This window comes from Pan paniscus, chromosome X, assembly GCF_029289425.2.
Source record: "Pan paniscus chromosome X, NHGRI_mPanPan1-v2.0_pri, whole genome shotgun sequence".
NCBI classification, from domain to species: Eukaryota; Metazoa; Chordata; class Mammalia; order Primates; family Hominidae; genus Pan; species Pan paniscus.
In genome coordinates, this window is record NC_073272.2 from 117,406,760 (window position 1) to 117,434,182 (window position 27,423).

The window sequence follows — 27,423 nt, forward strand, 5'->3', positions numbered from 1 at the left end:
AGGAATGCCTTTGAGGTATATTGTTGGCTCATGGTATCATCTGACTCAACATTGCAATCGGCTTTTTTTCCAATATTGAAAGTATTATCCTTGTATTAATGCAATTCTATATGATTTTCTAATGGTGGTGACCCTCATATGGCAAAGACTGAACTTCATCTTACAAACATTCATTAAGTATCAAATGCCAGGCTTAGGCTTAGCTGTCTTTATTTCTTTCAATTTCATAATGTTACAATTCTTACTTATCTATAGGAGTGATCTTTGAATCAGACTTCCCTCTGTCAACCACTAAAATCCTCACCCTAAATTGTATACTTAATTTCCTTCTTTATTTCCTTCTCTCTCTCTCTCTGATTTACTTTTTCCTTATTCACCTAATTAAGGAATTAAGAAATTAAGGAATAATTCATGTCTCATCATTCCCCTCCCATCTTATCCATGGATGTTAACGATTTGTCTCAGCCTATTCAGTCTGTGCTCATTCTATGTAATCCACTGAGCCCTGATACACACACATCTTGCAATTTAAGAAATGTGAGAAATGAAAATATAAGCAAGACAGCATAAAATTATTATTTACATCAGTGGTCTCCAAACTTGAGCATACATCAGAGTTTGGAGACATGTGAAGCACAAATTGCTGGAAAGAGTTTCTCCTTCAGTTGGTGTGGGATCGGTCTAGAGAATCTGCATTGCTAACAAGTTCCTGAGGAATGTTGCTGCTGCAGGATCATAAATGATTGTCTAAAAATTAATGATTTATAGGTAACATAAGGTTTATGGAAAATGCAAAAGTATCAACTGAAAAATTAGCACAATGAGAGGCCCATTACAAGAATGTCAGGTCCATGAAAACAAGGATTTCTTATATTCCACCAATATCATATTCTATAAGTACTGGAAAAAATACCACCTACCTGATAGCAGCAAAGTTTGTAAAAAAAAAAAAAACTTACATATATGCTTTAAAAGATGTATGAAAGACATATGAAAAATAAAATTTATGGCCAGGCACGGTGGCTCACACCTGTAATCCCAGCACTTTGGGAGGCTGAGGTGGGCAGATCACGAGGTCAGGAGATCGAGACCATCCTGGCTAACCTGGTGAAACCCCGTATCTACTGAAAATACAAAAAAATTAGCCGGGCGTGGTGGCGGGCACCTGTAGTACCAGCTACTCAGGAGGCCGAGGCAGGAGAATGGCGTGAACCCGGGAGGCAGAGCTTGCAGTGAGCCGAGATTGCACCACTGCACTCCAGCCTGGGCGACAGAGTGAGACTTCATCTCAAAAAAAAGTAATAACTAAATAAATAAAAAGAAAAATAAAATTTTATGGAAGCACATAAAAGAATAAATGACCCTGAATAAATGGAAACACACACACTCACGCACACATACACACACACACACCATATCCAGGAACAGACAAACTCAAAATCATAAAGATGCAAACTTCCCTCAAATTGAATACACAAATTCAATACAATTTCAATCAAATTCCCTAAAAGAGTCAGATATTTTGTGGAGAAGGTGGATATTTTGTACGTTGAATCTATAGTTCATTGGGAGAACTGAACACATAAAAATTGTCCAATAAGCTTAAAAAAGAAAAATAAGCAATAAACATCATGGCTGGTGTTTGGGGAGGGTGGTTGTGGAGGCAGAGGCAAGGAAACTTTTTCCAGTGGATATTAAAATGTAGTAAAAAATATATATAGTAACTATTACAGTGTGGTACTAGTGTGGGAACAGACAGAGGAATGAACAGAATCGAATCTAAAAATAGATCAAAATACATATGGTTATTAACTATATCATGAATGTGGCAATTGAAATCAGTAGGAAGATAAAACTTCTCAAAAAACACTTTAGGGGAAACTGGCTATGCTGGGGAGAGGAGATTAAAATCCTATCTATACCATATGTTTCAGATAGATTAAATATTGCAATATGAAAAAATAAAATCGTAAAAGTAGTAGAGGGCCGGGTGCGGTGGCTCACGCCTGTAATCCCAGCACTTTGGGAGGCTGAGGCGGGCGGATCACGAAGGTCAGGAGATCGAGACCATCCTGGCTAACACAGTGAAACCCCGTCTCTACTAAAAAAAAAAAATATATATATATATACAAAAAATTAGCCGGGCGTGGTGGCAGGAGCCTATAGTCCCAGCTAGGCAGGAGGCTGAGGCAGGAGAATGGCATGAATCTGGGAGGCGGAGCTTGCAGTGAGCGGAGATGCGCCACTGCACTCCAGCCTGGGCGACAGAGCAAGACTCCGTCTCAAAAAAAAAAAAAAAGTAGTAGAGGCCGAGCACAGTGGCTCACGCCTGTAATCCCAGCACTTTGGGAGGCCAAGGTGGGCAGATCACGAGGTCAGGAGTTTGAGACCAGCCTGGCCAACATGGTGAAACCCCGTCTCTACTGAAAACAAAAAAAATACAAAAAATTAGCTGGGCGCACCTGTAATCACAGCTACTTAGGAGGCTGAGGCAGAAGAATTGCTTGAACCCACGAGGTGGAGGTTGCAGTGAGCCAAGATCGCACCACTGCATGCCAGTCAGGCCGACAAAGCAAGACGCCATCTCAAGAAAAAAAAAAAAAAAAATAGAAGACAGATAAAGGAGAATTTTTTAAAACAATTTTTAATGAGTCACAAAATCTTTCTAAGGGCTGACACAAAACTTAGAGCCCATAAAGAAAATAATGTTTAAGTTTGCTGGTTACAAAAAGTTGCAATTGTATATGGTACAAAACACCATAAACATAATTAAGAAGAGGCAGGGGGGTGTGAGATTGGAAGCCAGGAGATGTGCAACATAGGCGAAGGTTTAATATTCATCATACATAAAATATTCTAAAAACATAATGAAGAAATACCATTTGACCCAGCCATCCCATTACTGGGTATATACCCAAAGGATTATAAAACATGCTGCTATAAAGACGCATGCACACGTATGTTTATTGCAGCACTATTCACAATAGCAAAGACTTGGAACCAACCCAAATGTCCAACAATGATAGACTGGATTAAGAAAATGTGGCACATATACACCATGGAATACTATGCAGCCATAAAAAATGATGAGTTCATGTCCTTTGTAGGAACTTGGATGAAACTGGAAACCATCATTCTCAGCAAACTATTACAAGGACAAAAAACCAAACACCGAATGTTCTCACTCATAGTTGGGAATTGAACAAGAGAACACATGGACACAGGAAGGGGAACATCACACACTGGGGCCTGTTGTGGGGTGGGGCGAGGGGGGAGGGATAGCATTAGGAGATATACCTAATGTTAAATGAAGAGTTAATGGGTGCAGCACACCAACATGGCACATGCATACATATGTAATAAACCTGCACGTTGTGCACGTGTACCCTAAAACTTAAAGTATAATAATAAAAAAAAAACATAATGAAACAAAGGTGAGCAATCCTGTGAGCAAATATTTCAACAGGCCTTTCACAGAAGAATGGCAATAAAAAGAATAAGCATAAGAAAAGATGTCCAATCTCAATTTGTGTGTGTGTGTGTGTGTGTGTGTGTGTGTGTGAGAGAGAGAGAGAGAGAGAGGAGAGAGAGAGAGAGAGAGAGAGAAACCAAGAGAAAATCTGAAACCATAGAATATAAAACACCTCTCAGGGTCCTAGTTACCACGGAAAATCCTATTTCTCCCACAATAAATTACAAACAAGAAAAAGACAATGAAGGAGAAAGAAGAAAAACGCTTACAAAAGATTTTAAGTGGAAATCTATAGATAAAGTGAGTGAAGATAAAAAACTGCTGAGCATTTTATAGGGAAAATTAAGTGGCTTCATGTATTAAAGCTTTCAATTTGGGATGAGTTTAAGCAAGCAGGTGCAGGTTGTTTCTTTTTTTCCTCATCTCCATGCTAACAAGCTATAATTCAATTTGCCCTCCATGTTCCAAAGGGTAAAATTCTTAAGTGCTTTTATATTACAGTAATCACCTTATCAGAAAGCTGTTTATCCAAGCAAAATGAGATTCACAAACTATCTTAAAACAAAAATGCCTATATCTCTAATATAATAAAATATTATTAAGTTCCAAGTAACTCTTGAAATCTAGATGCAAGCAGCATTTTTATAACATGATATTCTTCTAGTATAGTAAAAGAAAAAAACCATCATTTTGCTTTCTTTGTGCAAGAGGTCTTTAAGCTGAAGGATTCTGGTTTTTAAGTGAATCTATAGCTGAAATCTAAAGTCCGTGCTCAAACACTAAGCAACATCTAAATAACAACAAGAAGACATAAAAGTATTTCTTTATCAATGACAAGTTTATTATCACATTTCTTAAAAAATAAGTATTAATCATTTGCTAAAATGACATAGGCTAATATGAATTAAGAACCCTCTTTAAGGTCCACTCTGATTTATACACCACAATCAGTCTTAGAAATATTGTGAGTACTGTATTAAATTATAAACTGCCTCCTTAGGAGTTTATCATATTCCTCAATATTACATTAAAAAGACAAAGCATTTCCCTCTAAATAGATGAAATACTGTTTAACATCCTATTCGATCAAAAGCCACAAGTCAATTAAATGTAAAACAATTAAAACCTGTTCTGATAAAATTCATATAGTCAATGTACTAGAGTTTTTTTAGTAAGTGATTTTCAAATATGGTAAAAAAAAAAAAAAACTGGCAAATCACCAATCAGAACTCCTTAGAGAGCAGTATTTCAGATACAAATCTTTCCAGCAGAAATCACCATGTTACTAAATTAGGTCACTCTACTTTTACTGTGCAAGGGATTCAAGGGAGTACAGCATGCAGGTCTGAATAAAGGTAACAGTTTTTCTGTATCTATAACAAACATTTTTAGCAAATTTAAGAAAATGACAGAAGACATAAAGAGAAGTGTAGGTAGCTCTATCTTTTCTACAATCTTCATAGCCACAGTAGAAACCATCTTATGGAACACATTCAGACCCACAGTTCAACAATAGATCAAAAAAGTTAAAGTAGGATATGGTTTACTTTATCATTTGATATAGAACTAAGGCTGTTGATTTGCACAAATGCCTGTTAATTAAATCTTGGCATGGCATCTTAAAATTAACCTCACTACCATGATGAATGCATGAACTGTCAGTTACAGATTTGGTTTCTTTAAAACAGATATAGAATATAAAGACACTCGCAAAACAATCTGAATTCAGAATCTTTAGGACTTTTTACAATTTCCCCCAAATCTTCTATAACCACAGGGCCAAAACTGATGTAAAGTAAGTGAGGGTCTCACCTCAACCACAGAAATTTAAGGGGTTGCAAAAAAAATTCAGTAATAAAGATGAATATGCTAGGCATAGTGGCTCATATCTGAAATCCCAGCAACTCAGGAGGCTGAGGCAGGAGGATTACTTGAGCCCAGGAGTTTGAGACCAGCCTGGCCAACACAGCAAGACCCTCAGCTCTAAGAAAGAAAGATGAATAATAAATTAATGTAATATTTTTAAAAGTCTACAACACTATACTTGATGATAAAACATTAGATGCTTGCCCCCTAAAATCAGGAACAAAACAAGGATGTCTGCTCTCACTGCCTCTATTCAACATTGTGCTAGAAGCTCTATCCAGGGAAATTAACCAAGAAAAGGAAATGAAATTCACTTTGGAAAACTCAGGGAAATAATTTTTAAAAGAAAAAAAGGCACCCATATTGGAAAGGAGGAAGTAAAACTATTTTTACTTTATTTTTTCAGAGCAGATGGCATGAGCTTGTATGTAGAAAATCCTACAGAATTGATGGAAGACTATTAGAACTAAAAAAATGAGTCCAGCAAAGTTGCAGGATACAAGATCAATATACAAAAATAGATTTTATTTCTATACATGTGCAATAAACAATCTGAAAATGAAATTTAAAACAATTCCATCAATGTAAACATAAAATATTTGGAAATAAATTTAACAGAAAAAGTATAAAATTTATATTCTGGGAACTATAAAACATTGCTGAAAAACAGAATAAGATCTAAATAAATGGGAAAACATACCATGTTCATGGATTGGAAGCCTTAATATTGTTAAGATGGTAATACTCCCCAAAGTGACCTGCAGATTTAACACAATCCTCATCAGATTCTCAACTGACTTATTTGTAGAAACTGACTAGCTAATTGTAAAAGTCATAATTAAGTACTCAAAAGCCACATATAGCTAGTGGCTATTGTATCGGACAGGAAAGCCTTATCTGTCCTGGGTAAAAAAATACCTTTTTACCCTTTCAATTAATTTACAGTAGATAATATACTTACATAATAATTATTTATATTAAATTATCTTTGTTCAAATAACTCATGTGATTTCTTTCTCTTGATTAGACCCTGGTTGATACATTTATTCAGGTAGTTTCATTATCAAGGCAGCATGGTAATAGGCCTTTAGAAGCTTAATGACATAGGTTCAGCTGTCACTTTCTAGCTGCACAAGCAAATTACTTCATCTCATTAATTCTCAGAATGTTACTAGGTAAAAATGGGGAGCCAATACCCACTTCCTCAAGTTTGTTGTGAGGATATATGAACAGCTGACATATAATAGGTGTTCAATATATTTTACTTTTTTATTCATTTCTTTATTATCAGCCTCCGAGCACTTAAATCTATCTATCTCAGCTACAGCCTCCCAGAGTATTTCTTCCCCTGTCAAAACCACACTGTACTTTGTCCCTGTTCCTTGGGACTTTTTTTCAGCAAAGATTAATCTTTAAAGGTAATCACAGCAGAACAAAGCTGGAAGACTCACACTTCCCAATTTCAAAACTTACTATAAAGCAGTGGTAATCAAACAGTGTGGTGTTGGCACAAGGATAGATCAATGGAATAGAATTGAGAGTCCAGAAATAAAGCCACGTGTCTATGGTTAACTATTTTCCATAAGTGTTCCAAGACTGTTCATTGAGGAGAGGAAAGTCTCTTCAACATATGGTGCTGGCACAACTGGATAGTCACATGCAAAAGAATGAGGTATACACCATATACATATACATTTGTATATACCATATACAAATATTAACTAAAATGGATCAAAAACCTGTTAGAGCTAAAACTCTTAGATAAAAACAAATTTTTATGACCTCACATTTGGCAAAGGATTTTTAGACATGACACCAAAAGCATGAGCAACAATAGATAATTTGGACTTAATCAAAATGTAAAACTTGTGCATCACTGGACATTATCAAAAATGTGAAAAATCGGCCGGGTGCCGTGGCTCATGCTTGTACTCCCAGCACTTTGGGAGGCCAAGGTGGGTGGATCACGACGTCAGGAGATCGAGACCATCCTGGCTAACACAGTGAAACCCCCATTTCTACTAAAAATACAAGAAAAAAAAATTAGTCGGGTGTGGTGGCGGGCACCTGTAGTCCCAGCCACTCGGGAGGCTGAGGCAGGAGAATGGTGTGAACCTGGGAGGCAGAGCTTGCAGTGAGCCGAGATTGTGCCACTGCACTCCAGTCTGGGCAACAGAGCGAGACTCCATTTCAAAAAAAAAAAAGTGAAAAATCCTACAGAATAGGAGAAAATATTTGCAAATCATATACCTGACAATAAATTATATGTAAGGATATACAGCAACAACAACAATTTAAAACTGGACAGCTTCCTTTAGGCCCTAACAGTCATCTTCCAGTAATCTGCCAAAATGATGAATACAAAGAGAAAGACAGGCACTGGTACACGTTTTCTAGGCTTTTTAGAAAACATGAAGTTATCCAATGTCAAAATAGCCAGAAGTGATGATGCCAGGAATCTAACCCAGGACTGTCTGATTTTAAAGCCTCTCCATTACATAGTGTTACCACCTTAGCCCTTTAAATTCTGATGTCAGCCCACTGTTTCTCATACTGATATCAATAATTGCAGCTCAAAGTCAACAGTCTATTAACAGCTTTGATTTGTCTTCTAAATATGAAACTACAGAGTAATATCTCCAGAAATCCCTTCCCCTACTCCCCCCCATTTTTATTTCTCTTACACACACTAATTAATTAAAGTATGCCACACTAATTTAGTGCTCTGTCTTTATCAGCTTCCACCTTCCTATTATGCTCTATTTTATTTCATTCTACAGTTCCTCTCAGAGTTCCTAAACACCAAGTGCTTTCATAGTTCTCCACTCTTAAATCCATGGCTAGCGTCTTGATCTTTCAAAACAATTATAATCCTTTGCTATCCTGATGAGGTATTACTTCTTCTGGGTCAATAACTATAGCTCAGTTATGCAACGTGCCCAAATGAATGCTGGTCATGAATTTATCACCCAAAATATTTGTTGACTTTTCCTTTTAAACAGGATAAATTAAAGCACAATTTCTTTCATTAAGGCAGAAAGAATTTTACTTTCCAATAATAATCAATTGCAAAATGTCACTAAAACAATCTACTGGAAAAGTACCTGAACTTCTGACTATTAAGCCAAACTATCCCTTTTAATAGACAGACTGAAAATTGACAGCATTTTATAGTATGTCTAGAATGAACCAATTTTGCAGTAACTTCATCTATTCAAAACACAGTAAAGAAACAAGTAAAAAAGAGGCCTCAGAGACAGAATAGATATCACAAAGCTCAAGCACAAATGCACATTCATGTTAGTAACTGACACACACCTTAGTCCTTCATGTACAATTCTAAATCTGTTTGGCCAACTGGTTTTGAGCATGCAAAAAATCAGAAGAAGGAGATAAGGAGCTGAAGGAAGGCACACTAAGGCATGACATAGAAGAAAATGCAAAAGCTGTTCAAGGAACATAAGAAGAGTACAACAATCCGGGATCATATATTGTAGAAGCAAATAGTTCTACAAGTCTCAACAGATCCTACAGCATCTCTAAAACACTTTACTGTAACAGCTGTAATGATAGCCATGAGTCAGCAGGAAAAAATTTAACCAAAGTATTGAAAATGAAAAATACATTGATGTTAAGGAGATAAAATCAGTTGTAAATAAAAATACAATAAAACAAAATTCTGGAACAGTTCATCTCCTAAGCATTTAAGAAATCTGAAGTTTTAACTGTTACGAGCAGCATCTTCACTTTTCTTCTCACGCTGTTTCCACTACAAATATAGCAAATTCCCTAAAGCTATATCAATCATCTTAACCCTGCTATCAACGTATAAGGGAGCACAGTCAATGATGACATCCATTTTAAGCGATTTGGGGGCTTAGTAGGAAATTTCACTCTATATCACTATAGAAATTCATTTTTAATGAAGAAAGTGCATTTCAGAGATACAAATTTTATCTAAACCTTCAATACCAGTAGTACAAATAATATAGCAGACTATGTGCATTAAAATATAACTTCTTTTCCAAGCATCAGGACATGCACACACACCCCCAACTTGCCTTCAGGTAAGGCGTGCTTCAGGTTCTTGGTCCTACCAATTAAATGTTCCAAACTCCCTCTCTGGGCTACACTGACCTACAGTATACCAGATGATGACCCTTCCATTCTCAGGGAAGAGACATTATATTATAATGGTTAAGAGCATGGGCCCTGCAAATAAGCTATCATGGTGTTCAATTCCAGCTCTACCACTGAACTGTGTTACCGTGAGCACTTAACTACTGTCTGTAAAACAGAGACAGAGACAGCATCTAGCACTTAGCATTACTCATAAATGTTGGTAATATGTAATTTATAGCACATCTACAAAGAATCAGGCACCGTGCAGAACATTAGGAATATAAATATGAACGAGGAACAGTCACTACATTCAAAGAGTTCAGTCTCATGGAGAAAACAGACATAACAGAGCATATAAATGCTATGAATGAAGGTATGTGTGCTACGGCACTATGCAATACAGAGGAAGAATACTTATCTCAGCATATTCCCAGGGGACAGGTATACTGTGTCTTAAAGGAAGTTATGTAAGCAAAACAAAGGTTACAATAATATCTCCTGAGGCACAATGAGGGTAATCCTTGTGCATCATGTAGACCTGGATGTGAGGTACTATGACTTTGTAAAGTGTTAAATGCATACTATTGAGTATAAAGGTATTGAAAAAGCCCTACGACCCGCAAACCTCTCCCTCATCCACAAATCAGGCAGCCTGAAATCCCCACAATAAATGTCCATCTAACAAGTATGCCATTACATCATTTTTGAAAATGCAAAGTACACCTAAAAATGGAAGCAGATGAAAAAAGAAGTATTATTTATAGAATTCTTCCACATACCAGACACTTTACATTAGTTACTTTACCAAATCCTCACAACAACCCAGAGAAGAACGTATTATTACCCTCATTTTACAGATTAAAAAAAACAGAGGCTTCTCAGAGTTTATTAATATGCTCAAGGTCACCATTGCTAAGTGGCTGAGTCAGAATTCTAACCTTGAAAATCTGAACTGCAACCACTAAATTATACTGCTATCTTGGTATACTAACATGGAAATAACACATATTAAGAAGTATCAATCAGTCATTGTATTAGTTTGCTGGGGTTGCCATAATAAAGTACCACAAACTGGGCAGCTTAAACAACAGATTCAACATGTCAGCACAGTTGGGTTCTTCTGAGGTCTCTCTCCTTGGCTTCCAGATGGCCATCTTCACATGGTCTTCCCTCTGAACCTGCCTATGTCCTAACCTCTTCTTAAAAGGACACCAGTTACATTGAATTAGAGTCTACCATGAAATACCCTATCTCCACACTTCACCACATTCTGAGATACTGGTGGGGTTGGGACTTCAACATCTGGGTTTCAGGAGGGCACAATTCAATCCACAACAGTCACACTGAAAAAAGACTCCTCTTCCAAGAGAAAATGGGGATTAATCTTAAGTGTTTTTAAATCATAAATAAAATTTGTGGAGGTTGTTTTTTAAGAAATATAAGCATATACATTTAGCTAGGAATAGCCAATGAGTCCAATGCCCCTGAGGAGCATTTTGGAAATGTGTTGGGGTACTTTTACCACTCAAAATTATTGAGAGAAACCACGAGCATTTGGTGGGCAGAGGCAAGAGTTATGGAATACATGGAGCAGTCCCAAACAGTAAAGAATGGCCTCATTTCCCAGAAGAGGGAAATACTCTGCCAGGTGAAACTTAACACAATAAACACCAGGAACTGTGTATACTAATACACAGGTAGTATACGAACTGTGTATACTAATGCAGGTAGATTTGACAAGAAGTTAAGAAAAAAAGCCCAATAATTTAGGACAAAGTCTTTACGGAGGCAGAAGCTTGAATCAAATAAAGATGTTGTCTCAAAACTAAATTATATATCCACTCTATGCACTACATACTAGAGCATTTCTAATTATATATTTGTTGAAAAGAGTTTAGTACAATAGTGCAGTTACTGCAAAAGCAATGGAACCTCTGCAAAAATGGCAGAGGATATTTGAGTCCATTCTTAAAGATTACAAACAAAGCGTTATTAAATTCGTAGAGACATATGAACCACAGGGATCTCAATAAAAATTACTGAAGTTGAATTTTGAAGAGCAAATTTTTTAAGAGAATAAAAATTACTTAAATGTTTCAAATTACGAAATTCTATGTGTTAAAAAAATGTTTTGTAACACTAAGAAACATATCCTGTAAAAACTCATATTGAAAGTATTCATTTGGTGATTGCCTGTTATTTTTCTATCTTTTTGGTATAGAGACATCTACTGCCCCATCTTCTCCATACCTTACTGTTTTATTGTTTCTCTTTCTAATCCATCCTCTCTATTTCTCATCACCTAGAGAAGAATTTGGTCATCAAGGTCTTTTGAGGCACCAGGAATCTAAACCATGTCTTAAAGTGGTAGTATTTCAAAATAGGAAATATGCTTTCTGTGATACCTCATCAGGGTCTTGTTCTCTATCACAATATAGGAAATTACTTTGTCAGTACCCTTATAAATATGGCCCAAGTCCTTTGTGAGAATATCGTACTTCCTCATTTTCTTCATTTTGAGAGTCTGTAATTTGTCATGACATGTTTTCTCGGCTTCAAGTATTTCCTTCTTTCTCTTATTATATACAAACAAGTCTCATCTGTGGTTATTTATTCTAACATTTTTATTTTATGGTCCACATGTACCACTAATTTTTCATTTTCTGTAGTTTTCTATACAGAATTACCTTGTTACTTCTCATAAACCTGAACTTAATTCTTTAGAAGTAGGTACAAGCTTCATTTCCAAGATTAGGCTACAGACATTAAAAAACTTTTTGTTTTTTAAAAAAAGAAGTAGGTACAAGCATTCACTACTTCACTACATCTTCTAGTACAGTTGGGCCCTCACAGTCATATCCTGAAATACGTACAGTTTCATTATAAATTATATTTATTTATTCTTTATATTATAATCATGGTATTGATTTTGTTATATGTATATAAGTAGGTCACACTATCTATGAATTCTATTTCCCACTAATTAAACAAACTGCTACAAAATGTTTAAAAGGGTAAGGTCAACGTCTGACAGGGTTGAAAGCTACATATGGTGACTTACAGAGACCTGAACCAGGAGAACACAGAAACTGTCCCTGAATCTGGTGAAAAGGAAAAGGAAAATGCTCTTTTCTACTGGTCCTCTGACTAAACAGCAAACAGAACTAAGAAACTGTAGCCAAGAAATTGGAAGCAAAGAATAAGTAAAAGAAAAAAATAGAGAAGTGGTTTATAAGAAACCAAATAATTAACTGTGAATATGCAAAACTAACTGCCAGTAGTGCTTTCAGATCTAACCTAGCAGCAGCCTAGCATTGGGGTTAAGGGATGATCTAAATAGATATGCAGAGAGACTAGTTAGAATTTCAATCGTGAAAGACTGCCAATAAGCTGGATTTCACTAATAGGTCAATTAATTAAATCCATAAACCATGCTCACCACTACAGTAAAATTTGGTTGTACATCAACGAACCTGTATATGTGCTGTACTTTAGAGGAGTGGAAAAAGGGAATCAAGAAGTTAGAGCGAATAAAAGGTCAAAAGATCACAATACCAAGAGTTTAGCTTCAGAAGAAGAAAACTGTGTCACTAATAAGCTCCCATCCTGTCTCAAAGCTTACCAATGAGAAAAACATTCGAGGTACTGAAATGAACTACAGAGGACAATTGGTTCAACCCATTAACTCTAAGTGGGCTTCATTTCCCCTACGCTGGGCCAATATCTGGGCCAGTAACTCAGGGTTACTTTTAATTAGGTACTTTCAGAACAGAAATGCTGAGAGCAGTTTGGTCAAAACTCTTTTATGTTTGATGCTTAAAGTATGTCATGCTATATTAGTTTGTCCCTAGAAAAGATAGCTTGTAAAGGAATAGCCAAACTATTAAAGAACTAAAATAGCATGATTTTGGTTGCTCCTTTTATGCCCTAAAGGGTAGCAGCAATGTGAACTCTGGAGCATCTAGCTCATCCTCATCTCAAATTCCTCTATTTCAAAAAGGTCATTGTGAATTCTTAATAAAGCATTAAGCTAGATTTACTTTATATCAAATTAATTTTAAGTCATGAGCCACATTTGATCAGACTACTTACAAAGAGAGCACAGTCTTATCTTTTGCTAAAGTCTTAATGCATATTCTTCACCATGCAGAGACAAAAATTATTATAGTTATTTTAGCAATTACACCCTAGCAGCTGTTATATATTTTTTTCCGACTAAGTCTGAAGTTACAATAAACCAAATAATTGTTCATTTTAATTGTATTGGACAAGGCCATTTAGGTTGATAAATTAGAAGGTAAACCATCATTAACTCACAGGTAAAATTCACAAATATTTGAAGGATAGTTTTTCCTCTATATCATCAATACCAGACAACTTAAACTTGTTTTATGTAACTATTACATAAAGCATTTATGTTACAAAATTTGTCTTTAACAATAATTTCTAAAGCATATATATTTTCTGATTTTTCACTTAAAAATGTGTTTTTGAAAAATAACAGGTTTCAAGTGAATAAACATGGAAAGCTTAATATACTGCCTTATACTATTTAGCCAGTCTTTGCTTTCCTCTTCTTGTTTGTTCAGACTAAAAAAGAAAGGTCAGCTTTCCCTTTTTCCCTCCAATTCCCAATTTAGCATGCATTAAGGTTTAGAATATAAGGTTAAAAAACATTTCTCTCCAAACTGAAGAAGCCACTGCTATTTTTAAATATTGATTTATCACTGTAATGACCTCTAAAAAATCCATGTGCTTAAGTGACTAACATTAGATAACTGATATGACTCTCTTTTTGCTCCAGATATGGAGAAATGATTATCATATGTTTGACACTGAGACTGTCTTAAGCACACAGACAAGAAAATGAACTGAATAGCTTCTGTATAGTCCTACTTATAGCCTCTTTTAGAAAAGTTTAATAAATATACTTTCATACCCCCAAACAGTAGAGTGAAGAGACAAGAAACTGTAGAGTCACACAGACTTGAGCTTAAATGCTAGCCTCACTACATATTTGCTAGCTGTTTTCTGTGTGTTTTAATTTCTTCACTGCTTCTAGGATAACAACGCCTACTTCTCAAAGGGTGGCTATAAGGTCTGAATGGAATAAAATATGTTAAGTGACTGACTAGGCAGAAACACAATAAATGTTGGGTCTCATATCTTCCCTTCCCTACAACTTGGAATTTTAATATATCTAAATGAAAACTCTTCAGAGGTAAATTTGTAATGCATGTCTAATATTTTAAATATTAATTTTCTTTAGCCTATAACACCTTCAACTGCTGGATCGACAAGACGTTCAGTATGTGGATGACTACCACCTTTGAAAATAAAGAGCACTCTGTGGTCAATATATTTGACTAAATTTGTTATATAAGCTTAATTATTTTTAACATGAAAGTAATAAAAGAATAGTCATCCTTTGATGTCAGTGTGACTTTTCTAGTTTTGTAATCCTTAACTCAGTCTTTTTCAATATACAATGAACTTTTTATAAACTTCTACATTCTGAAAACCAAATTAATTAAAGTTCATTTTAAAAGGTAAATGTATACCAACCAGCATTTTGTGAACTTGCAGTAGACCCAACACCCTTCTCAGTCTCTGAGAACTGCATACCATCTACCCACAAGGCAAACATGGGTTGTTCTTTCCGATCTAACTACCTTTGGGCCATGCTGATTAGACCAGAAGTGGAACTTGTCCTAAACTAATTATATATACTATCTCTCCTGGGAATTGGAGCAGAGCAATTCTAGTCTGGCCAGAAGTAATCCCAAGGTCTCAGGGCAGTCATATGCACAGAGAATCAGAGAAAGCCAGTCTTCAGAAAGACAGAGGTGTAAAGGACTCACATAAAAAGAAACAGAGCCAACGTAGCCTGGAACACAAATGATACAAGAAGCAAGAAGAGCTTCCAAAGTTACTGAGCCCTTCTAGCTTCCTGCCCTTGGCCTCCCTAGGCTCCATTAGGCTAGAGCAAGCTCCAGTGTGTTTCTGCTACATAGAAGTAAAAGAAACTCAACTAAGACAGGAATAGGTAATGAAACACAAATACGGAAGAGTTATAGCTCCTCCAGGGCTGGACATCGCTATTTTAATAGATACTAAAATTCTACAGTATCACAATAAGTTCCTTCTATTACTCCATTTACTGTTTTTTTTCTGACAACATAGCTGATAGTATATTATCTAAAAATTTGTAAAGTCATAACAAAAATTAAACTGTGCTTAGAGAAAAACCAAGTAGAATTGTTACAAAGCAGACAGAAAAGGGTAATGACAGGTAATATTTATTTAGTAGTGGAGGTGGTGAAGATTGTGAGTTCCAATTCAGGAAGACAGTTAAGCCAGTATGCTTTTTAAATTATCTGGAACCAGTCATGAGACATGAAATCTGTTTAGTGGGTCAGGACAAGTGTTTATTTTTAATGAAACAGAACTACAGGGGTAAAATAGTAAAAATAAATATTGGTAAGAATTCTTTCATGAAACAATTTGCTCCAGATACTACACACTTTTAAGTCACTAAATTATGAAATCAACTATAGTTCTAACTTCTGGCCAGGGTCAAAAGAGCTTAAATGTCACTAACAATCCCATGCTTCCAAAATACCAACTGGAGGCAATAACTCCTAGTAACACATTTTCATAACATATTTATTTTATGAGTTAAACAAATAAAAGTATTCCTAGCAAATAAATCTTATTTGCTTTAAGTTAACTCAAAGTGGATCACAGATCTAAATATAAAACCCAAAAATATACAACTTCTGGAAGAAAAGATAGAAGAAAATCTTCAGGATTTTAGGTTAGGCAAAGATCTTGTAGCTATGAAAAACATGATCCACGAAAGAGAAACCTGACAAAATGATCTTTATCAAATTAAAATATTTTGTTCTGAGAAAGACTACCAAGAAAATGAAAGGACAAACCACAAACCAGGAAGAAAAACTGCAACCCACACATCTGATGAAAGATTTACATCCAGAATCAATAAAAAAATTACAACTCTACAATGAAAGAAAATCTAGTTTTTTTCCTTAATGGGCAAAAATCTGAACACATACTCAAAGATATATGGAATAGCAAATAAATATATGGAAAGATGCTCAAAATCATTAGTCATTAAGGTACGTGCCCATGAACACAATGAGACAATTCTTTATTCTTCCCATTGGTATATACATAGAGAGTTTCCAATAGTTTCTCATTATAAGTACAGTCATGCATCACTTAACAATGGGGATAGGTACTCAGAAATGTGTCATTAGGTGATTTCATCATTATGCAAACATCATAGAATACACTTACACAAACCTAGATGATATAGCCTATTATACACCCAGGTTATATGGTATAGCCTATTGCTCACAGGCTACAAACTGTAATGCATGTGACTGTACTGAATACTGTAGGCAACTGTAACATAATAGTCAGTATTTGTGTATCTAAGCATATCTAAACTTAGAAAAGGTGCAGTAAAAATACGGTATAAAAGATAAAAAATGGTACACCTGTATAGGGCACTTAGCATGAATGGAACCTGCAGGACTGGAAGTTGGTTGCTCTGAGTGAGTCAGTAAGTGAGTGGTAAGTCAATGTGAAGGCCTAGGACATTACTGTACACTGTTGTAGACTTTATCAACACTGTACACTTAGGTAAACTAAATTTATAAAAAAATTTCTCTTTCTTCAATAATAACCTTAGCTTACTGTAACTTTTTTATATGCTTTTAAATTTTTTTTAACTTTTTGCCTCTTTTGTAATAACAGCTTAAAACACATTACACAGCTGTAAAAAAATATTGTATTTCTTTATATCCTTATTCTATAATCCTTATTCAATTTTTACTTTTTTTTTTACTTTTTAAACTTTTTTTTAACTAAGACACAAGCACATAGGCCTACACAGGGTCAGGATCATAAATACCACTGTCTTCCACCTCCACATCGCATCCCACTGGAAGGTCTTCAGGGGCAATAACGTGTATGGAGCTGTCATCTCCTATGATGATAATGCCTTCTTCTGGAATACCTTCTGAAGGACCTGCCTGAAGCTGTTTACAGTTAGGTTTTTGTATACATAGAAGGAATACACTCTAAAATAACAATAGAAAGTATAGTAAATATATAAACCAGTAACACAGTCATTTATTATCAAGTATTATGTACTATATATATAACAGTATTGCTATACCTTTATACCACTAGAAGCAGCACAGTGGGGTCGTTTACACCAGCATCACCACAAACACGTGAAGAATGCTTTGCACCACAACATTAGGAGGGATCTGACTTCACTAGGCAATAGGAATTTTTCAGCTCCGTTATAATCATATGGGACCACAATTTCGTAGGCAGTTAATCACTGGCCGAAAGGTTATGTGACACATGACTATAATATCGCATTCTTATTTACACATCTCTGCACACACACAATTTCTGTTGGATCCAGCCTTCAGAACAGTATCACTAGAAAAGCACAATGGGTAGAGAGGAAGATGGCCAACTAGAAGCCCCTAGCCCTCCTCCCTTCCATAAAGACAAGCAAAACAACAAATAAACAGCTATATTTTAATGAAAATAACTAATGGAGAACACCAGGGTACGTCAAACGAGTAACACAAACCTTGGTGAGCACAGAAACTCAGAAGAGTCACATAAAGAACGGAAGGAAATACCAGGACTCCATCACCCCATCCCCCATGTGAGATCACCTGGGAACCAGAAGGAACTTCTCTCTATGGTGCAAAGGTAGGCAAGAGGATCCCAGCAGCCCCCATCAACCCTTTGGATACCTACAATCCTCACTACTGGGGTCCCCTGCAGTCCTCACTAGCATTAAGCTCAGCTGAGGGAGCTGCCTAGAGACCACAAAGCTGTGCTCCCCCCACAGATAAGAAGCCAACACTGTGCCCCACCCCAAGTGGCCCACAGGGCTACTGCACTGAGAGCTAATGCTAGAGTATGTCTTGCCCCAGGATGAGTACGAGTAGTCACAGCACATCTTCTTCCCTGAGACTAAACTGCCCTCAAACCACCCCTGCTTAGTGGCCCTATATCCTCAAGTCCAGCTGTGAACAACTGTCCCTTCCCTGTGGGGCCAAGAAATGGTGGAACTGCTCCACCCGCTCCTTCCCCCATCCCCTCAGGCAGAGTTGAGGCTGCGCAGTCCCTCCTGGGGAACCCATACTTTGGCAGAACAGCTCCATCTTCTCTCAGCCATGCCTGCACCCTGCTCCTAGGGACCTGAGCTGAATCTGCACTCTGCTGCTGAGCAAACAGTGCTTTGGTGGAGCCCTGCATCCTGGTGAAAACAGGGCCATCCAGAAGAGTCACACACACACACACACACACACACACACACACACACACACACACCCTCACCTGAACTGAAACTGAAAATTGCCCTCTTGGGAGTTGGTGCCTTTGCTGAGCTGAGCAGCTGCACATCCCTTCAGGAGGTATTCCAGAAAAAAAGCATTGTTACCATAGGAAATGACAGCTCCATGCACGTTATTGCCCTGAAGACCTTCCAGTGAGATAAGATGTGTAAGTGGAAGGCAGTGAAATTGATTATCCTAACCCTGTGTAGGCCCAGGCTGATGTATATGCTTGGGTCATTTTTAACAAAAAAAAGTTTAAAATGTAAAAAAAAAAAATAATAACAATTTTAAAAATAGAAAAAGGCATATATATGGTAAAAGCCAAGACTTCACCATTATACAATATACCCATGTACCAAAATTGAACTTGTACCCCTTACATTTATACAAATAAAAAGCAATATTAATTCTTCCAGTTCATGAAAAAAGAAAAATGCTTATATAAAGAAATTATATGTATATATGTATGGATATAAAAAAAGAATTTTTGTATAGCTGTGCAATATGTTTTTGTTTCAAGCTAAGTGTTATTACAAAAGAGGTAAAAAGTTTTAAAAAATTAAAAAGTGTACAAAGTAAAAAGTTACAGTAAGTTAATTTATTATTAAAGAAAAAATATTTTTTATAAATTTAGTAAAGCCTAAATGTATAGTGTTTATAAAGTCTATAGTAGTGTACAATAATATCCTAGGCATTCACATTCTCTTCTCACTGACTGACACCCATAACAACTTTCAGTCCTGCAAGCTCCATTCATGATAAATGCCCTATGCAGGTGTACCATTTTTTATCTTTTATACCATATTTTACCATACCTTTTATATGCTTAGATATATTTAGATACACAAATACAGATCATTATGTTTCAACTACCTATAGTATTCAGTACAGTCACATGCATTACAGGTTTGTAGCCTGTGAGCAACAGGCTATACCATATAGCCTAGGTGTGTAGTAGGCTATACCACATATGTTTGTGTAAGTACACTCTATGATATTCACACAATGACAAAATTGCCTAAGGATGCATTTCTCAGAATGTATACCTGTCGTTAAGTGATGAAGGCTGTGGAAGCATTTAAGGCTACAAATTTTCCTGTAAGTTTTGCTTACGCTGCACCTCACACGTTTTGCTATGCAGTGTTTGTTATTGCTCAGTTTTAAGTAGTTTACATTTCTATTAGGATTTCTTTCACCCCATGTGTTGTTTAAAAATGTTTTTCAATATCCATACATGGCTATTTTTAGTTGTTTCATATTTTTAGCATAATTGCACAGTAACCAGAGAATATACTCTAATTTTCAGTCCTTTCACTAGTTGTTGAGACTTGTTTGATGCCCTAGTATATGGTCAATTTTAATAAATGTTCTGTCCGTACTTGTGATAAGACATTTTCTCCACTTGCTGAAATATTCTATGCATACGCAATAAATTAAGCTTGATAATTGTATTCAAATTATGTATAACCATAATAGATTTTTTTTGTCTGCTTGTTCTATCAGTTACTGAGAGAGGTGGTTTACAATTTTCCACTCCAATTGGTAGATTTGTCATTTTTTTTTAATTTTTAAATATTTTTATTTATTTATTTATTTATTATTATACTTTAAGTTTTAGGGTACATGTGCACAATGTGCAGGTTAGTTACATATGTATACATGTGCCATGCTGGTGCACTGCACCCACTGGCTCGTCATCTAGCATTAGGTATATCTCCCAATGCTATCCCTCCCCGCTTCCTCCACCCCACAACAGTCCCCAGAGTGTGATGTTCCCCTTCCTGTGTCCATGTGTTCTCACTGTTCAATTCCCACCTATGAGTGAGAATATGCGGTGTTTGGTTTTTTGTTCTTGCGATAGTTTACTGAGAATGATGATTTCCAATTTCATCCATGTCCCTACAAAGGACATGAACTCATCATTTTTTATGGCTGCATAGTATTCCATGGTGTATATGTGCCACATTTTCTTAATCCAGTCTATCATTGTTGGACATTTGGGTTGGTTCCAAGTCTTTGCTATTGTGAATAATGCCGCAATAAACATACGTGTGCATGTGTCTTTATAGCGGCATGATTTATAGTCCTTTGGGTATATACCCAGTAATGGGATGGCTCGGTCAAATGGTATTTCTAGTTCTAGATCCCTGAGGAATCGCCACACTGATTTCCACAATGGTTGAACTAGTTTACAGTCCCACCAACAGTGTAAAAGTGTTCCTATTTCTCCATATCCTCTCCAGCACCTGTTGTTTCCTGACTTTTTAATGATTGCCATTCTAACTGGTGTGAGATGGTATCTCACTGTGGTTTTGATTTGCATTTCTCTGATGGCCAGTGATGGTGAGCATTTTTTTCATGTGTTTTTTGGCTGCATAAATGTCTTCTTTTGAGAAGTGTCTAGAAAACCCCACTGTCTCAGCCCAAGATCTCCTTAAGCTGATAAGCAACCTCAGCAAAGTCTCAGGATACAAAATCAATGTACAAAAATCACAAGCATTCTTATACACCAACAACAGACAAACAGAGAGCCAAATCATGAGGGAATTCCCATTCACAATTGCTTCAAAGAGAATAAAATACCTAGGAATCCAACTTACAAGGGATGTGAAGGACCTCTTCAAGGAGAACTACAAACCACTGCTCAAGGAAATGAAAGAGGATACAAACAAATGGAAGAACATTCCATGCTCATGGGTAGGAAGAATCAATATCATGAAAATGGCCATACTGCCCATGGTAATTTATAGATTCAATGCCATCCCCATCAAGCTACCAATGACTTTCTTCACAGAATTGGAAAAAACTACTTTAAAGTTCATATGGAACCAAAAAAGAGCCTGCATCGCCAAGTCAATCCTAAGCCAAAAGAACAAAGCTGGAGGCATCACACTACCTGACTTCAAACTATACTACAAGGCTACAGTCACCAAAACAGCATGGTACTGGTACCAAAACAGAGATATAGATCAATGGAACAGAACAGAGCCCTCAGAAATAACGCCGCATATCTACAACTATCTGATCTTTGACAAACCTGACAAAAACAAGCAATGGGGAAAGGATTCCCTATTTAATAAATGGTGCTGGGAAAACTGGCTAGCCATATGTAGAAAGCTGAAACTGGATCCCTTCCTTACACCTTATACAAAAATCAATTCAAGGTGGATTAAAAACTTAAATGTTAGACCTAAAACCATAAAAACCCTAGAAGAAAACCTAGGCATTACCATTCAGGACATAGGCATGGGCAAGGACTTCATGTCTACAACACCAAAAGCAATGGCAACAAAAGCCAAAATTGACAAATGGGATCTAATTCAACTAAAGAGCTTCTGCACAGCAAAAGAAACTACCATCAGAGTGAACAGGCAACCTACAAAATGGGAGGAAATTTTTGCAACCTACTCATTGGACAAAGGGCTAATATCCAGAATCTACAATGAACTCAAACAAATTTACAAGAAAAAAACAAACAACCCCATCAAAAAGTGGGCGTCAGGACATGAACAGATTTGTCATTTTCTTATTGCTCAGTTTTGCTTTATGTATTCTGAAGCTATGCAATAGATCCACAAAAGTTTAGAATTGTTTTCTCTTCCTGATGAATTGAAGCCTATATCATGATGTCAAATGGAGAAAGAGGCTGGGCATAGTGACACATACCTGTAATCCCAGCACTTTGGGAGGCCGAGGTGGGAAGACACTTGAGCCCAGGAGTTTGAGACCAGCCTGGGAAACACAGTGAGACTCCCCATGTCTCCAAACATTTAAAAATTAGCCAGGTGTGGTGGTGTGTGCCTCTATTCCCAGCTACTCAGGAGGCTGAGGTGGGAGAATTGCTTGAGCCCTGGAGGTCAAGGCTTCAGCGAACCAAGACTGCGCCACTGCACTATCACCTGGGTTACAGAGTGAGACACTCTCTCTCAAAAAAAAAAAAAAAGAAAAAACCCCACAAATGAAGAAAGAAGTCCTCATTCCCTCTATTTCTCCCTTCTCCCCTATATTAGTCTGTTTTCATGCTGCTGATAAAGACATACCAGAGACTGGTCAATTTACAAAATAAGGAGGTTTAATGGACTTACAGTTCCACATGACTGGGGAAGCCTCACAATCATGGTGGAGGGCAAGGAGGAGGAAGTCACATCGTACATGGATGGCAGCAGGCAAAAAGAGAGCTTGTGCAGGGAAACTCCCCTTTATATAATATCAGATCTTATGAGACTTATTCACTATCACAAGAACAGCATAGGAAAGACCTGCCCCCATGATTCAATTACCTCCCACTGGGTCCCTCCCACAACACGTGGGATTTAAGATGAGATTTGGGTGGGGACACAGCCAAACCATATCATCCCCCAATATCATCCTCTCTACATATACTTGGCTGTGGATATAAGAGCAGACTGACTGAAATTTCAGCCCTATCTGTACTAGGGGTTGATGTTAACATTATTGTGATACAAATGTAGAATATAACAATAGAAAGTCATAGAAGAGTTAAGGAATAATTTTGAAAGTTGTGGGAAGGGATGTTTGGAAAAGAATGGTTAAACTTTCTAACAATATAAAGTTGGCTACCCAGACTGTATGTCCAGCTTACTTTTATAACTTTTACTCACTTCCACCAGTCATGACTACCCATTTCTCTTCCTTGCCAGTAACTGTCATGTGAGCCTGCCTCTATTTCACCCTCGTATCTGTCAGGGAGGTCACTCTAGATCAAATCCTACTGTTTCAATGCTGGGACAGACCTTAAAAGATTTTATTATCTTCTTACCCTTAACATACTTTATAAATGAGGAAACTGGGGTCCTCATAGCTAACTAATTTGTAGCAAAGTAGAGATTAGAAAAAATGTCTGTCCTTTCTGACTCCCTTGTCCTATTTTTTCTGCTTTTTTCCATTTTAGTTGCTCATTACAGTCACAGATTTTGCTATCTGCTGATTACTGGAATGTTCTACCTGTATAAACTGTTAAAAAACTGTTTGTTTCTTCTTAGGAGTCTCCTTGGTGTGAAAGAACACTATGACCTTAGCAGAAATGTAGGTTCTACCTAAGGGTTTGTTTGTGAAGTAAAACCCTCAACCATAAATCTGTCAGCCCTTGTAGGTTGAGAAAAAACTGGTTCTCATAAGGGTTCAGAATCTCTTTTAATGCATATTTATGAGTCTGACCTGGCAGCAGACATTCATGTGTATTTCACCTAGTGTAATAAATTTGCTGGCCTCATCCTGCTGTGGGGGTTCCACCTGCATTTTTCTTAGTAAATCGTGTTTTCTTCACTTATCATGCAAACTGCCAGGCCAGGAAATTTTCCATGGATGTCCCCACTCCTTTGGATTATGCTACTGCTTTCTGTATGAGCTGGCTGGAGCAAGATAGGGTAAATACCACACATCTTTCAAGCAGGTCACTGAATTTATGACCATGGCAAACATTTTCCACTGGCGATTTTGTAAGAGCTTATGTCAAGTTGTAAACTCTATATAAAATCTCTGTGCCCATAATTATTATCTACATTTGAAAACTGGACCTCCAGTAAAGTCATTTTTGATTCAATGCCACCCACCCCCAAACTGTTTCACTATAAAAATTTGATAAGATTTTCTTAGGTTTGTGAGGCTGCTTCTCTTTCTTTTCTTTCTTTTCCTCTGTCCCAACATGTGCACATTGAATTATCCCTCCCGAAGTGTTCCCTTCCCTTCTAGAGATTCACTACTTATATTGAGAGTTACTGATAGAACGCACTACACATATGAATAGTATGGGGGAAATAATACATTGTAAACTACTGGTTCAGCCCCTTTGGATTGGAAATTGTTTAGATGATCTGTGAGGCTTTTTGACTCAGTATCTCAGATCATTGCTCTTTTCCCAAGTTCAATACACTACAGTTAATATTCTTGTGTCTGTAAAGCTTCTGAGAGGTGACAAAGGTTGATTTCAGTCTTTATTAGACAACATATATGGGTTAACTAGGCAAAGTGGGGAACGGAGTGGGCATTCCAGGCAGAGGGAGCCACATAAGGGAGATAAAACAAAAACTACAGCAGAAAAGTCAGTTTGTTTGCTGTGTGTGGAAGACGATGAGAATTAGCAAGTGATCAGGTCCATACTGAAAGGTTTATGTGTAACTCAAAAAAAGATTTTTTTATACTGATGATACTGGGGAGCCACTGAAATACTTTCAAGCAAGAGTGACTTCAGAATAGCATTAGCAGTATTTCTCAAAATGCAGTTGAACAAACTGAAGGAAGGCAAGTCCTGAAGTCAGTGGATAAGTTAGAAAACTGATAGAGTAATTCAAACTAAAGAATCTGAACTAAGAAAAAAGAGAGAGGAAGGATGAATTGAAAGCTATTGAACGGTTTCACTACTAGAATGGATGCAGGAGTGAAAAGTGGGGACGAATAAAGACTAAAGCTCAGGTTTCTGGCTTGCACTACTTGGTGCAAGACCTGCCATTCCCAGTGCCATGGAATAAAAGAGGAAGGGGGAAAAGAAAAAGAAAATCATGTAGGATAGGATGAGGAGTTAAATTCTGGGCAGGTAAAAATCAAGGCACTGTGTGCCATCCAAGTTATCTACTAGACACAAAAGAATTAATAAATTTCAATGAGATCTTTCTTATTATCAGGAGATATTCTAACTGAAGGTTGGGTATGCTTTACCAAAAGTTCATTATTTGCTCACTAGTGTAATAGTCTGCTAGGTTCTATTTCTGTGTCATAAGATATTTGTGGGAAAAAAACTGTTTTCAAATACTTCATTAAAATAGTTAAGACAGTTTTTTTTAAGTAAAAGCAAGTTTATTAAGAAAGTAAAGGAATAAAGAATCGCTACTCCATAGGCAGAGCAGACCAGTTTCTAATTTTATGTTTATTTGCGCACTAGAAATTTCAGCATTAGTGATTATTAATATTTATAATTTATTTTACAACAGTTTTTGTCCCTTCTATTTCTTCTTCCTTAATAAAGTTAAACTGCAGTTTCAGTTGAGGTCACTGGTACCTTATTTAGAAAGAGTAGCATAAGAAGAGAATGTTGTAATGTGTTCCAGGATTGAGGTTTATTTTGAAATTAATTCTTCTGAGAGATTTTTTTTAAATGTGACTGCAATGTAACAAAACTCACCAATCACAAGATAAATTATTATACACAATTGAGATTTATCTGCAACTTTAAAATAACTTGGAATTTTTTTGGTTATGTGATCACTATAGTTTCTAAAGCATTATCATTTAGTTAGACCTTTCCAGGAATTTGTTTAGCATGCCTTAGATAAAACTGCTTCCTTTTTAAGGAGGTGGCTCCCACTGCAGTCGTTGCATTGGGAGAAGGACTGGGAAGAAGAGACTTGTGGAGCATCTTGTAGAGAAAAAAAGGTCTCATGGTTAATTTATGTGTCAACATGGTTATTTGGTGAATCATTATTCTAGATGTTTCTGAGTAAAGCAGGTTACTTTGCATAAAGTAGGTTATCCTTCCTAATGTTGATGAGTCTCATCCAATCATTTGAAGGCCTTAATAGAAAAATGACTGCTCCTTTTCTGTCCCCCACCCCCAAACAAGAAGACTGCCTTTGGCTGGGGCTTCAATATTAACTCTTCCCTGGGTCTCCAGCCTGTAGGCTTCCACAGTTCCTTAAAATCTTTTTTCTCTTTCTTTTCTTTTCTTTCTTTCTCTCACCTCTCTCCTTTCTTCTCTTCTCCTCTTCTCTTCTTCTCTCTCTCTCTCTCCCTCTCTCCCCTTCTCTCAACCCCCACCCCTTGATAGATAATCTCCTAATGGTTCCGTTTCTCTCTGAACAACCCCGATTAACACAGGGAGAAACATACTTTTGCTTTATTATTGTATTTTGCTTTCCACATCCACCTCTGTGTTTCCTCTTGGCTTGGTGCTTTCTGGAATCATGTGGCACACTTGATTATGCCTGAACTTCAGTGAAAGTGCTAAGACCTTACAGTATAGCAAGGCACACTGCTAGCTGGTGTGGTGGGTCTCCAATGAACTAGGCTAGGTACTTAATGAGTTTACAACTGGAAGCAATCAAACATCTATATGAGGCAATGCCAAATGTGATCAATTCTATAAGAGAAAGTTAAGCAGCATGCAGTGGGAATCTACAAAAAGTAATTACTTCTGCTTGGGTGAATGAGGATGTTTGGGGCTGGTCCTTAAGGATGGATGAGGTTTAAATTACTGCCTTGTGGAGGGTGTGGGAGTATAAAATTATATTCAAAAACGAGGGAACATGGTGAGAAAAGGCCTGGGACCAGGGACGTAGGGGGTGCATTATGATTAAGGAAAGATGTTACGTATTATGCACCAGTATTTTGTGGGGAGCACTCACCAAGAAGATATGCTCAGAAATAAACAGGCCCTAGAAAGGAAACAGCCTGCTGTTTTCTCTCAGCAGCCATGTAATACAAATGTGCACAAATACATGTTTACATGTATTCTCTGTTTTCTTCCATCAAAGCTGCTTCTGTTTGGGGACACCACAGCCTTACCACATAACTTGGCCTGTTCTACTATTTGAGACTGATTTTTACCTCTGGGTT

At 36.8% G+C, this 27,423-nt stretch overlaps 1 protein-coding gene across 5 annotated transcripts in view; it reads right to left on the reverse strand.

The window, feature by feature from the left end:
- The window catches only part of KLHL13 (kelch like family member 13), a 218,866-nt gene that overhangs the window by 152,368 nt on the left and 39,075 nt on the right, over positions 1 to 27,423 (reverse strand). The window contains exon 2 of one of the 5 annotated variants that reach the window (XM_055106640.1): positions 6,039 to 6,096. The exons of the other annotated variants lie outside the window; for them this stretch is intronic. The gene's annotated coding sequence lies outside the window, so the exon portion shown is untranslated. The remainder of the gene's footprint in view (positions 1 to 6,038; positions 6,097 to 27,423) is intronic. 5 annotated transcript variants of the gene reach the window in all.